We start from the raw sequence: 13,981 nt of genomic DNA on the forward strand, positions 1-13,981 counted from the left end.
GATCCCCGATTAATCTCCTTCAGACTTCTGAACCGTCACTCACATCCTTGCCTTTTTTGGAGGCGCTGTCCCCTGTTCTGATGCCAGGTAGTAGTGGTGGCGTGGATGTTTTTTGAATTTTGTCTTCCCTGGTGGGAGTCCCGTGTAAGCAGCCCTGTTGGTAGTTTCTGGTAGAGAGAGCCCTAGATACACGGGCGCTCCAGCGGGTACCCCGGATGATATTGTGCCTGCTGCTAGCACCCCCACTAGGTGCTTTGGAGATTGAGATTGAGAATTGATCTGGACTTGCTGCCCTTGATGTTGTGGGTCCCTAATATCCATCCTGTCTTTGTCTGTGGGCGATGTGCTTGGGGCAGGAACTTGCGACTGTAGGGGTTGCATCGGAGTTTGCAGGCCTTTTAGGGTTGCGCTGCTGGAGTAAAGGAAGGAACCTGCATCCTTTAAGAAGTTACATTTTGTGTAAATCTTAGGTTGGTAAGTGGCGCTGGTAAGTTCCATCTGAGCTGTTGTCCCGCTTTGGTCCTGGTCTGTTGCAATGAGTTTTGATTTGGCGCTGTGCTGAGCGCAGGAGTTTTGTTTCTTTCCTTTTCTCCCCCCTGTCCTGGGTGGCATGGCCACTCTAGTTCTTCCTGACCTCATTTAGCCCATGAAGTTCAGAGACCAGAATTGGTGAGTGCGACTGTGACAAGCAGGGCAGAGAGCGCGTGGTGAGTAGTGGCAGGTGGTGTAACCATTTGTGTAACTTGTATAACTTGATCTGCGTTGTGTTCTCTCCTTTACTTTCTCCTGTGCGTGGTCCTGGGTGGCGCCTAACCGTGCTTCTGGCTGCGCTTCGTTGTTGCCACAGAGGCTGCTGCTGCATACTCGGTGCAACAGTGCAACTCCTCTGCTGCGCTGCTGTAGCACGTCCTCTGACTGTCTCTGTTAGCACTGCTGGGGCTTAGGTGTGCGATGTAAAGCCAATCTCCTTGTGGGGAGGTGCATAAGGGACCGGGGCAGGCCCGACGGGTGAGTGCGCGAGGTAGCGAGGCAGCGGGTTGCTGGCTGCACTGGCAGTCACCACCCTGTGTGCCAAGGGCTCTCCTGCTGTGCCTACGCCTGCACCTACACCTGCACCCGCCCTCGCTCCTTGCGCTGCACTCACCGCCACTCACTGCTGACACAGCGGCTCCGACTGGAACGGGTAAACCAGCGGGTAGATTAGCGGGTCACTGCGGGGACCCCAACCTCCCAATCTCCAAGCACTCCGGCTCCCTGTTCAGGCCGCACGGTGGCTGCGCGTGGCCCACTCGGGGCCACTTGGGACTGTAAAGGCTGGAGGAGCGCTAAAGGAGCGGGACTACCTTACTGTCACTGCCACTGCTCCCAGCTGATGTCTGCTCCACGCATGCTCCTCTCCATTGCTCTATCCGATAGGATCCGCTTCCTCATCCGCATCTGCAATCCGCCGTCTATGCACTGACTTGTGGCGGTCTCCAGTGTCAGCGGAGAAAAAGGCTCTGGCAGCGCGCTGGCGCCACTGACGGGCTGGTTATAGGGGCTGTGAGAGGTTTCTGGGAGCCACGGGAGCCACGGAACCTCAGCAGCAGCTTCTCCTCCTCCTCGCATTCGGCGTTTGGCACTTAGTGTTTGGCATCTGACGTCATAGTCCAGCAGGACAGAGGTGATGTGATCATATTTCTTCAAGCCCTGCATGAGACATGCTGTGACATGATGGATGCTATGCCCTAGGCAGTACCAGTATGAGTCTGGGTGGACATAGAGTAGGGGACTGCCACCATCCAGATGCAAGAGGATGCAGGCCTGAACAGCAATTCAGACAGCGCTTTCTGGAAAATGCAGTTTGACTTTCTTTAGAAGAGAGAGTTAGTACCAAGCAGTCTTTGTTTTTTGCCATTGAATTCCTTGAGGGTGAGGTTGGTGTCCAGGGTGAATCCAAGTGACTTGGCATTCGGTGAAAGCTGGGGTTTAAAGGTGTCAACATTCATGTCATTGAACAAGGTTTGTACTATGTTCTGTTTGTTGTTCTAGGCAAAAAACAGGAATTCTGTCTTGGTTGGGTGAACATGAGATAGGTGCTGGACATCCAAGTATGGATGATGCGCAAGCAGGGTTTGAGGCGTTAGATGTCTGAAGCAGAGAAGAGTTTCAAGTAGAGTATGTATCACTGGCATGTTGGTGAACCCTGATGCAGTTATCTGTGGGTAGAGTACCAAGCGGCTCCATGTAGAGGTTGAAGATTGTAGGAGCCAGGGTGGAACACTTGGGACCCCAAAGCTGATAAGGACCTTTTGTGAGCTTTAGGTGCAAATGTGAAGAAACTGTACTTGTTGGAAAGGTAGGAGAAGACCCAGTGAAGGACAATGCCAGTGAATCCCATTCAGGATTTCATGGTGTGTATGAAGGTGGCATGGTCTACAGTGTTGAAGGCTGATGAGATGTCCAGTATTATTAGGAGGCATGGGTGTATGTGTAATTTCAGCAGTTTGTGAAATCACTTCTTTCTGTTTCCATGCAACTCAAGTAAAATCAATACAGTCAGTTAATTTTCATCACACATACGATCTTAACAAATAACTTACACATCATCTACATCATCATGGCTATTGCCTCAAGCCGACATTACTTTGATTAGGTAATTTACTGTTTTAACTCCAGTCCTAGCTATTCGGATGCTAGAGCTATTTTGTGGTCCTACCACTCTGGCCATGCTGATGTAAAGATTGTGCCAATGTTAAGGTATGTTGATGTGAAGGTTGTGAATCTGAAGCAAGAACACTACACAGGCATCTCATATGACTATTTTACATGTGCTTGTCATAATTTCAAATACAAGTTTTCCTTTCTAGATAAAATATAACAGACCAATGCTCTCATTATGAGTGGCAAACTTTCACCCAGAACGTTAATTCTGGGTGAAATTCTGCCAGACGAAATTCCATGGTAATTCGTGCCTGGAACAATTAGACTGCAAACAATGGACCTGATAATTCCGGGGACTGATATATCGCACCTCTCTTTATTACTGCAAGGGCAGGGGTTGCGGGCAGCAGCACAGTCTTTAGCCTGAACATCTTTGGCTAGAACATTTTTAGCCTACTGGCTAGAACATCTTTAGCCTGCTGGGTAGTGTACATTGTGGATCACATTGTTCGCCAGGTAAAAAGACATAAGAGAGGGACTCTGTTCAACGCCATGTTAGGTATCTAATGACGCTGTTGTCACAACCTGCACAAAACTACATTATATGCCCAGATTCTTGTATTGTACTGCTCATTGTTCTCCGGACTGCCATGATGCTGCTGTACATATATGGTGTGTGCAAGCTAAGGCCAATGGTCATCCTCTGGCCCCGAAAGCTTCAGGGACGTTTTTGTTAAAAGTAAGGGCCAGACTGGTGTGTCTCATTTCATGTAGCCATCATTTTGGCCGAACAGAGACAGAATGAACTAATTATTACACTGAGGAAAATCTGACAAGCGTTACACACTAGGAGTTGTTCCCTCTTTCTGTGTGACTTTGGTCTTCATCCTCTCATCAGTACTCCATTGCCATGAATATCCTCATGGGAACCATGCAAGACCATGGGACTTACACATCAAGTGGGACTAACAAGGTTATCTCCAGCGACCCCACAAGGCTTGGGAGTGATCTGTTGCTGTTAATGATGAAATGGCTTCCATGGACCCCTTCAAAACATTGGCACTCTTGAGCTCTGACTTACCAGTAACTTTGGCGTGCCTAGCACGCTCCAGAACCAAACGGCTCACTCCACAGTTACCTGTTGGCATAAATACAAGGGAAGATTAGAGCACAAAGACAATGCAGCAAGGGGCAAAAGACAAAGAAACATTTAGTAGCCTAGTGATGTAGCAGCTTTCAGGAGATTGGGCAATGTAGTAATGAATAAGCATCTTGGAGTAACACATCTGTGCCTTCATTCAGGAGACTTAATTACGTGCAGAGACTGTTCAACCTAAACTTAAACTCAAGCCAGGGATTATCGCGTGACAATGCACTTAGACAATTTGTTATGTGAAGAAAGGATACATCATAGTGAGACAATTCAACTGGACTGTTGAGCATATCTGAACCAGCCATACCTAATGTTCAATAACATGTCTGCTAATTTTTGTGACTTTGTCCCATTTAACTCTACATTTTGACAGATCATATGCTTAAAGGTAACATTAACATGAATAGCAAGGCTAGTTTTGAAAACACCAGTCAATGGCCTCAATGTATTGGTGGCCATGATTTATTGTCAAGTTTAGTCCGGAAACTGCAACACATATGGTCCTCTTTCTCAGGGACTTACAGGCTCTAGGCATGGGTAGCATAATGGTTTGCACCCATAGCAACGCTACTTTGCACCTCCGCACAAACTTACTGAGGGTCTTGTGGCAAGGGGTCTTCCACTTGGAAAAGCAGTGCAGTGATCAGTTGTCAAACATGGGAAAAGGCTATTACCAGATATAGGTGGTTGACCCCAGATTTCAGAGTACGTTGACTCAATCAGAAGCATGTCCTACAGCTTTCCAGTTTTACCAGCAGGAAAACAAACTATTAGGTTCAGAAATCATCTCCAGTTTCGAGTGGTTTAGAACATATTTTTCGTGTGCGCCCGGGCCCTTTGTTGGAAAGGAAATAACATTTGAAACCAATATTTATAATCTTGAAAATTCGCTCTTGCAGGCAAGCATTAATTACTGGGTTAAGGGGCACCTCAATTTCCCTGACTTGTAAGGGGGTAAAAAAATTTAAGTCGACTTTTAAAGATATGGAAAAAGTGAAAGAATAATTTGCCGCCAGGTGAAAATAATTAAGTAAGGCTATCGTATTCTATTTACTGAGCTGTTTATTCATTTAACGTTGAATTGCTGGTCTCTAGGTTGGCACAAGGCACCTGCACTTTAACAGAGAGTAAAGTGAGGGGTAAATTACCTGCCGCTAAGGTAAAAAGAACTAGCAGGGCGGGATGACGGGTTTTGTCTACTGGGTTATTCAAGGATATATGTTTAAAGGGGCATTATAGGTTGTTAAATGACATACTTTATATCTATACTAATACTTACATCTATTATATACTAGACTCCAGGGTTGCACAAGGCACCTGTACTTTAAAAGAGTAAAGACAGGGGTAAATCATTCGCTGTTAAGAGGAAAAAGGATAAGCAAGGAGAGATGACGGGTTTGCCCATTGGTTTACTCAAGATGACATGTTTATAGGTGCAATACCGATCAATAGTGGACATTCTTTTATATTTAAGTCATGTTGTACCTTTACTTACAAACTAATTTTAATGGTAGGATAAACTGCATAGTTTAAAACAAAAATCCTTTACAGATGTTAAAGTAAATAGTTTTTAGTGTTGCAATTTTTGTATTTTAAGCAAACATATCTGTACGATTTTATTGGTATACAATAGTTTTAACTAACTATGCAAATAAACTTGACTTTAACTTTAAGTGGTTTAGTGTTCAAGAAAGCCCCAGAATAGTCTCAGACCCATTAAGATTTTTTCTGTAATCCGAATGCCAATGTTGGAACTTGTGTAAAAGTAAGATAGGCCAAGATACATTTGAAGCAAAGGTCTTGTCTATGAGTCATTGACAGTGCTTCTAGTTTGAGAAAGTCTAGGTTGAAGCAACCTTGAGATCCTTACAAAATTTTGGAACCTTTTAAACTCAGTCCTAAGAATAACAAAGACCAAACACTCCAACGACAATCAACAGTTACAACATTGTCGCACATACATGATACAAAACTGACTGGAGATAATGATTGCTTCTGGGTAGCAGAAGGCAACCTGGCGGCGGAGGTGTGAGCAGCTGGTTCAGCTTGCAGAAAGATTAAACCACAGCAATTGAATTTGATCCTGCAGTGGTGACGATATAGAGGAGAAGGTCCACAGAGCATTTTGGAAGTCTGCTGTTTCAATGCTACGAGGTTGGGAAGCAAGGTCGTTCTTGGAAAGTTGTCCTAGAGAGTACTTAATGGGAGTCAGAGCTGAAGGATATCTCGTCTAATGGATACTGTGGTAGGAATGTGACAGGTTTCAGCAATATTAATCAAATGGTGAGGAGCGGATGCTAAAAGGGGCCTGAAGCTTTTTGGCCTTCTCGGGGTGAACACATTAATCAGGACTATTTATTGCCTAGGTTTTCCAAGAAGGAAAAGAAAAGGCGGTGTGGATTATTATTGGCTATTTGCTATACATAGACTCAGGGCTTCCTGCATGCTCTCTCACCGGTTTCAGTATTACTCATCATCAGTGCACATTGCTGCCCATCCCCCCCCCACCCCTCCCCCCTCTAGACCCCCTTCGAGGTGTTGGCGCAACAGCTCAGTGAAGGCTTAATGAAAGATATATCAGATACATCATATGGTAGCTATGAAACCGTAAGATATTTAATCAGGACCCTGCTGTGCTTAATAATGGTGCCTACGCTTTGGCAATGTGCTTTACACTCGAGAATGCTTGTCCTCTCGCTCAGAGCCAGCAGTACAATTTACAGATGCAGATGAAGGTCGGAATAGGTACAGTGCTGGGTCACTGGTTGACAGTATCTCCGCTGCTATAGCTATGCGAGGGAACAGCTAGGTAGCAGCAGCGGTGACAAAGCCTGAACCCCTAACTGGAGTGACAGCAACCACCGCATTGCAAAAGATAAGTCAGCAAGGTTCAGGTTCAGACCAAGTAGCATGTATACCATCCCCTAAAACACCATATCCAATTTGTGCACAACCTCCACATCCTTCATCCTTCAAGACCATTTCACTGGATCAAACTGCAGTGCTGTTTGCCATGTCAAATAGAGATTTTAATCCCGACAATTTTATGCAGGAGGAGACGTCGCTATATGTGAGCGTCGAGCCCAACAGCGCCAGCAGCCTCCAGGATGTTCCCAGTTTGGACGCTACTAATAAAGCCTTTCTTTTTACGGTTCCAAATCTAAAGCCACTGCTTGATATATGGTTAACATCAGGCCAACGGTCACAGCCACAAGCAACGCTCTTGGATGGTGAGCAGAAACCTGCACATACTAGCATACTGTTGGCATGATTTCTTCTCCGTCAATAGCTATGATACTATATCAAATATTAAGAGAAATTCGTGAGGTGAGGACTGCCCAAATCCAAGCTAATATGGAAGTTAAGGAACAACTGTGTACCATAAATGATAACTTGATCAAATGTAATTTACATATGGAACAAGCGGAGCAGAAGATTTATGATCTTGAAGACAGCTATAAACAGCTAGATACTTTGGCAGTAAGACCCAAATATAAGCTGGACGAGATCAAAGCTAAGCTGGAAGAAATGAAAGATAGAGCACGTCGCTCAAATCTCCACTTCGTGGGATACCGGCAGGTCGGGAGAATGGTCAAACTGTTGAAGAGATGATATCTAACATGATTAAGACATATGTAGTTCCCAATTTGCCCATTAAATAACAAGACCTTACAATCATGTGTACCCACAGAGGTCCCAGATCTGTGTATCCCAATGCAAAATATACTTTAACAATCATTGTTAATTCCAGCGTTTATCGCATTAGAGAGCCGATTCTTACAAAAGCATTACAAGCAAAAGCCTTTCAAACAGCGGATAATTATTAGTTTCAGATTTTCTCTCATATGTCATTTGCTACCGTCCGAGATGCAAAGAACTCAAGTCTATGCCTGAGCTGTTCAGTAAAGTTGGTGCACAAGCAGGCAGTCCAGGAGGCAAAAATGAAAGTCATCTACAATGGACGATTCCATATTTTTTCATCAGTTTCGCAGGGCACTGAATTTTTGGAAAGTAAAAGCTCTTCAAAGAGTTGAGGAATTGCAGTTTTTTGTTATTTTTTACTTTTTCTCTCGTTTCTTAATATCCTTTTGTGGAGCTAGCCTTGCCTTACTGTACTTCTAGGTTTTATTATTGCATTGCTTTAGTAGTACTTTACGATTAAGAAGATTTTTTAATGGTTAGAGTAAATAAAGGTATAGTGATGATGAACAATTATGCAATCCATATATTTTGGTTCAAAATGTGGTTACCTATATGAGTTAGTTATTGGATACTGCTTGGTCAGGCGCCCACACCTCCAGAGATAGCAATCTTGGGTGCAAAACCAAGGCACTCAGCACAGGGATAGGGTAGAAGGTACAATGTAGGACAGAGCATGTGGGAGAGGGGAGGGAGGGGATCCTTGGGAGTCATAACGAGTCTGGAGGAGTATTTTGTTGCAGGGGGGGGGGGACGCACTTTAGTAAGGAAGAAAAAAATAAGTAGAAAAGTTCTGCTAGATTATCCCGGACAGTTAGCAATCAGAAGACCACACGGGAAATGCTACATCTTACACACACCTACAAAATGGGGCAGCCTCTCTAAAAGAAAAAACATTGTCACAACTTATTAAGGTGGCCTCCTGTTACAGTAATGGGATTGATAATAAGACCAAATGTAGGTCATTATTCGCTAGGATGAAAGCCTCTAATGTGAGTGTCATCTTTTTGCAGGAGACCCATCTTAAATCCCTGTCATCTCAGCCAAGTATTCCCAGTTTTAATAACAGTGCGTTTTTTGCCTCGGTTGGCTATATTTATCTGTAAGGAATATCAGTGTGAAGTGCTTCAGGTAAAAAGAGATCCAGGTGCAAGATGGGTTTGGGTTCAAGTACACTTTTTATAGTTTTTTTTAGCAACATTACAAATAATGCACACCGTTTGCTGATCCGCGAAGGGAACCCTTTACAAAGAATCATACAATTCTCTATGCACAGTAGTTTCTGTCCACCTCATTTCAAGCACAAGCCCCACGTAGTCCTTGAAAAGACAATTTTCGCCATACCTTGGCATGTTTTTGAGGGGGCGTTCACGTGCTATATAAATTGGCTCCTCCAACTATGCACATTGGACCATGCCTGCCCTTAATTCTTTCAGTGGGAGGCCCCAGGCCTTTTCTAATATTTCGCTATGTCTCTTTTTGCTAATAGCTTCCCCAATCCCCCTGGGGCCCTCACATTCACCCACTATCCCTAAAAAGGCAATACCTCAATTTGCTGGCCCAGGACCTTTGAAAGCGTTCTGAGGATTCTGTGCTAGTATTTTTGAATAAGAGGGCAGCACCACACCATATGGAAGAAATCTCACACGGCTTGATTGCATCTTGTACAGGCAGGTTCAGAGTGCCTTTTTGCTTGCCATAGCCGTCTGGGTGTAAAGTATGTACAGTGAAAGTAATGCATTTGGATGAGGCGCAATCTAGCTGACATTGCCAGGGTCCGTAGTGCCATACATGCTTCGCTCCACTATGCATCCTCAAGTGAACCCAGCCAGCTCTCTCACCGAGCTCTGAGATGTGATAGGTTACAAGAGTGGGTGACTAGAGATCTGTACACCTGTGAAATGCCTGCTTTCTCACTGGGACCCAGGAGTAGTTATACCTCCAGGGGGTTGTAGTCTGGTGGTGCCACGGGGACATCTTTGTGATCTGTTAGGGCGTGTCTGAGCTGGAGGGAGCGGCAGAATTGAGATTTGTGGAGAGAGAAGTTGCTTTAATGTATAAGAAAGGATTTCATATGATCTCTCTCTCACACATCACCCAGTTTTGACACATCTCTTCTATCCCAGTCTTTGAAGTCCTCCAGTTGTGACACGTGGGTCAGCCATCTTCCTGCCCAGAACGGAGTTTCCATCTTCACCCGGCGGTCCCATCCTGTCCATTGCAACGTGGTCTTTTAGGCTTGGAACAGCACTCAGGTCATTTCTGGAAGGGCCTGCGGTATTCCTGTCCCTACAATATACCTGTGAGGTTGTCTAGACCAATCAGTGAGACCTTCATTCTGTAAGCTGGGTCTGTCCACCCTCTGTGAACTCAGTCATCCACCACCAGTATATGTGCAGCCCAGTAATAGATACGGATGTTGGCCATGGCCAAGCTGCCAACTAATCTGGATCTTACACATTTGTCAAAGGAGATTCTGGGGGGATTACCGGCCTATATAAACTTATGAGCATTAGTGTTGATGGCATCAAATGAGTGGTTTGGGATGGAAAAGAGGTAAATCTGGATGGGGTACAGCAGGCGTGGAAGGATCATCCTTTTATGTAGGGATTTTCTTCCCAATAGGTTGAGTGGCAATCCAGTCCATCTGTCAAGATCTTCCTGAACTGCCCAAACTAAAGGCCTATGGTTAAGATACCATGCCATGTCTGGCTCCGAGGTCATTTAAATCCCCAGGTATCAAGCTTAAGCATCTGATTGGGAAGCCTGTGTTCCAAATTTCTTCTCCCCTGTCTTCTCGCAAAAGGACCAGAAGTGATTTAGACCAATTCACATTTAGACCTGATGCGGATCCAAAGATGTCCACAATATAGATTAGGCGGGGTCCGGTTTCTGCCGTATGGGACAAAAATAAGAGGGCATCGTCCGTGAATAACGCTAACCTGTCCTCTATGACCATTCCCTAATCAAAGCCCCAGACCTGGGCGTTGCAGCATATCCAAGTTGCTAAGGGCTCAATCTCCAGGGTGAAGATAAGAGAGAACAGGGGACAGTACTGTCTCGTGTCCCGATTGATCTGAAATCTGGGGGAGACTGCTCCGTTTACCCTCACTTGTGCTTGCAGCTTGGCATACAAGACAGAGATATAGGAATCAAATCGAGAGCCTGTGCCCAGTTTACTTAGGACCTCTTGTAAAAAGGTCCAGTCCAAGGAATCAAAGGCCTTCTCGAAGTCAAGAAGCATCAGTGCAGTGGCACAGTGAAATGTAATGAAATTAATTAAATGAAATTGTGATTTTTAAAGCGCACTACTACCCAAGGGTGTCTCGGTGCTGAAACTCACAGTAGGTGAAAGGAAAAGTGAGTTTACCCAGACATCAAGTGTGGACCGTAACGAAAAAAGATATGAATGCTGTAATAATTATTAAGCAACCATGTTTTAAGAGCCTTACGAAAGGTAAGCAGGATCTTTACGGATTTTAGTTTGAGGGGCATCGAGTTCCAAAGTTTGGCAGTGGCCACTAGAAGCTTTTACCTCCCCAGGTGGCTTTCTTGATTTCCTGGATGGGGTGTACCATTGAAAGAGCTGTGTGATGGATTCTGGGCCATCCAGATGAAGGGCCTTAAAAGCTATGCACAGAGACTTAAACACTACCCACTTTCTCACCGGGAGCCAATGGAGTAACGAAAGAGATTGTGAGACCGGCTGAAGTTTTAGTATTCCAAGAAGCAATCTAGCCGCTGCATTTTGGACCTTCTGGAGCTTATGCAGAGCTTTCTTGTGAGCGGTCAAAAAAAGCCCATTACAGTAGTCAATTTTTGAAAAGACGACCTGCCTTAGGTATGTCCAGACAAATATACGGGAAAACCTTTCTAAGTGATCTAAACTGAAAGAAACACGAGGGGGTGATGGCACTTGCATGTCCCACAAGGAAAGCTTTCTGTCAAATTGGACTCCTAGATTTTTAACTTTGGGGACAGGAATTGGGGGAGCTCCCATTTCCTGAGGCCACCATTTAGGAGACCAGAATGATGGGCGATTGCCGAAGAGAAGCACCAGTTTTGTCTCAGTTTAGTTTCAGACAGTTGTTAGACATCCAGCTCCAGATCTGTTGCATACAGTCGAGGAAGCATTCTGCAGCCCTGTCCAGATCTTCTGTGACCGACACTACGATCTGGGTGTCCTGCAAAATCGTGCAGGAATGATGGATTACCCATAGAAGTTTACAAGTCATTTATCCTTCAATTAAGTACATTTTTGGTTGTTCTTTACAATGAAGTTCTCGAAGACAAAAATCCTCCTAGGTCTTTTACCAAGCCATCCCAAAGACGTGGTTCATATAGCCCCATTAGCTTACTTAATTACGCTTATAAAATCTTAGCGAAAATAATTGCAACTAGATTGGCTCTGCTTGCACCAACCTTGGTTTACCCAGATCAAAATGGCTCTTTGCCAACAAGGCTGATATCAACTAATACTAACTATTTGGCACAAGCCATCAATTACTATACCACTAATAAGACCAAGGGATGCTTGGTACAGAAAACGATTTCTAAATGGCGCACTGGGAGGTACTATCCACAATATTGATCAAATTTAGGTTCCCATTAAGTATTGTTGAGATGATACGAAATGTATATAAAGAGGCTGAAGCTAACACTATAATCAATTCTAAGGTAGTGGGGTATGTGACAGCAAGGTGTGGGATGAGGCAGGGTTCCGATCTCTCCTGTTCTTTTTGAGCTATTTATTGAGCTGCTGGCCTGCGCAATTAGGCAGGATTCTAGCATTTCATCCCTGGTGGGTTGCAGAGGGAAACTAAAGCTGTTCGCTGATGACATGGTATTATACCTAGCTGCAGAACAAAGTAATATTCACAATGTTCTCACTAGAATTGAGGAATGTATCCGTAAAGGCTACGAAGTTAATCATGCCAAGTCAAAAGTCTTATTATATAACAGGCCTTCTTCAATTCTGCCAGTTGAGATGAGCACATATTATACTGCGGACCACCCAGTTAGATATTTTAGGATCTATGTTACAACTAATTAGGCCAATTTATTTTGACTAAATTATACCTCAACTTTGATTAAAGCATGCATGCTTTTACACCAGTGGCAGTCGTCATCCCTTACTATTATCGGTCGGGTCGCGTTAATCAAAAAGCCCATTTTGCCTTTGCTCATATTTATTTTTCCAACATGATGATTCAAGTTCAGCAGCCATTTTTTGATGAACCTGATCACTTAATTCACTGTTTTGTACAGCAGGGTAGAAAATCTTGACAAGTCTAAAGGCATTACATTTGGGGAAAGAGAAGGGAGTGCTAGCACTCCCGAATATCAAAATTTATTATCAGGCTGTCTTGCTAGATTGGTTAGTTTGAGCTACAGTACCCAGCAACCAGTCCAATTATACTTATTTGAGCATGATGCTAAAAGAAATAGGCATTAGCAGGTACATGCATCAACCATTTTTGCAAGCACAAACGGTGCGATTCGCAAAAATCCGCCGTTTGCGTCCGCTAAAAGGGCTTCTGCGATGCATCAACCTGTCAGCCTATCGCAATTTAAGAAATCGCAAATCATTGAGGTTTCTTAAATTGCGATTGCATTCAAGGAATTGCAAATTGCGATTCCTGAAATGCAATGCATGATGGAATCGCAAATTGCGATTTTGCTAATAGGGGGCGCAAATTACCATCAATTTGTACTTGATGGTAATTTGCAAAAACTGTGAAAAATGCACTAAAGTGCATTTTTCAAAGTTGTATGTTAAACACACACACATGCCCTTGGGGCATGTGTGTGTGCAACATGTGTGCACTGATCAATTTCAGGGGTGCAACAGGGTGTCCTTGTGACACCCTTGCACCCTTGAAATTGCATGCGCAAATTGCGAGTACCTATTGGTACTCGCAAATTGTGCATGCAATCTCCCATTCATTCCTATGGGCCTGCAGGCCCATAGGAATGAATGGGAAGGCATTCCTTAATCGCGACCCGCAATTTGCGAGTCGCAATTAAGGAATGTTTGGGAATCGCTAATTTTATAGCGATTCCCTACATGCATAGGCTTTTGCAATTCCTTAAATGCAATTCCTTATTAATCGCAATTAAGGAATCGCAAAAGCCTACATTGATGCATGTACCTGTAAGCTCTTTACCTTCCAAACAATGCCCAGGTTGCCGAAGCAACCTAGGTATAAGACGCTGCATGTTTTAACCAATAGGTTCGAGAAAGTATGGCAGAGGTAGTGATACCATCTTTCTTAAATACTATCGCTGCCTCCACAAATTGTACGACTGATCAAAATCGTAAGGAGTTTTATAACAAAATTGGCTGCAAAGCTGTCCATGCTGCTAATTACAAAAGAATGTATTTTTTTAGCAAATGGATGCTATACGACACTCTGGTAAAAATGGGCTCTTTGAAAAAATTGCAGAGAGATGGAAATATTATAGTGCAGAGGGTATGACGATATT

The 13,981-nt window shown here is 44.1% G+C and overlaps 1 protein-coding gene across 1 annotated transcript in view; it reads right to left on the reverse strand.

The window, feature by feature from the left end:
* Positions 1-13,981, reverse strand: part of NALCN (sodium leak channel, non-selective) — a 2,843,734-nt gene that overhangs the window by 2,674,862 nt on the left and 154,891 nt on the right. Inside the window, exon 2 of the mRNA XM_085622267.1 lies at positions 3,725-3,781. The gene's annotated coding sequence lies outside the window, so the exon portion shown is untranslated. The remainder of the gene's footprint in view (positions 1-3,724; positions 3,782-13,981) is intronic.

Source organism: Triturus cristatus, chromosome 8, assembly GCF_964204655.1.
Source record: "Triturus cristatus chromosome 8, aTriCri1.1, whole genome shotgun sequence".
Classification (NCBI taxonomy): Eukaryota; Metazoa; Chordata; class Amphibia; order Caudata; family Salamandridae; genus Triturus; species Triturus cristatus.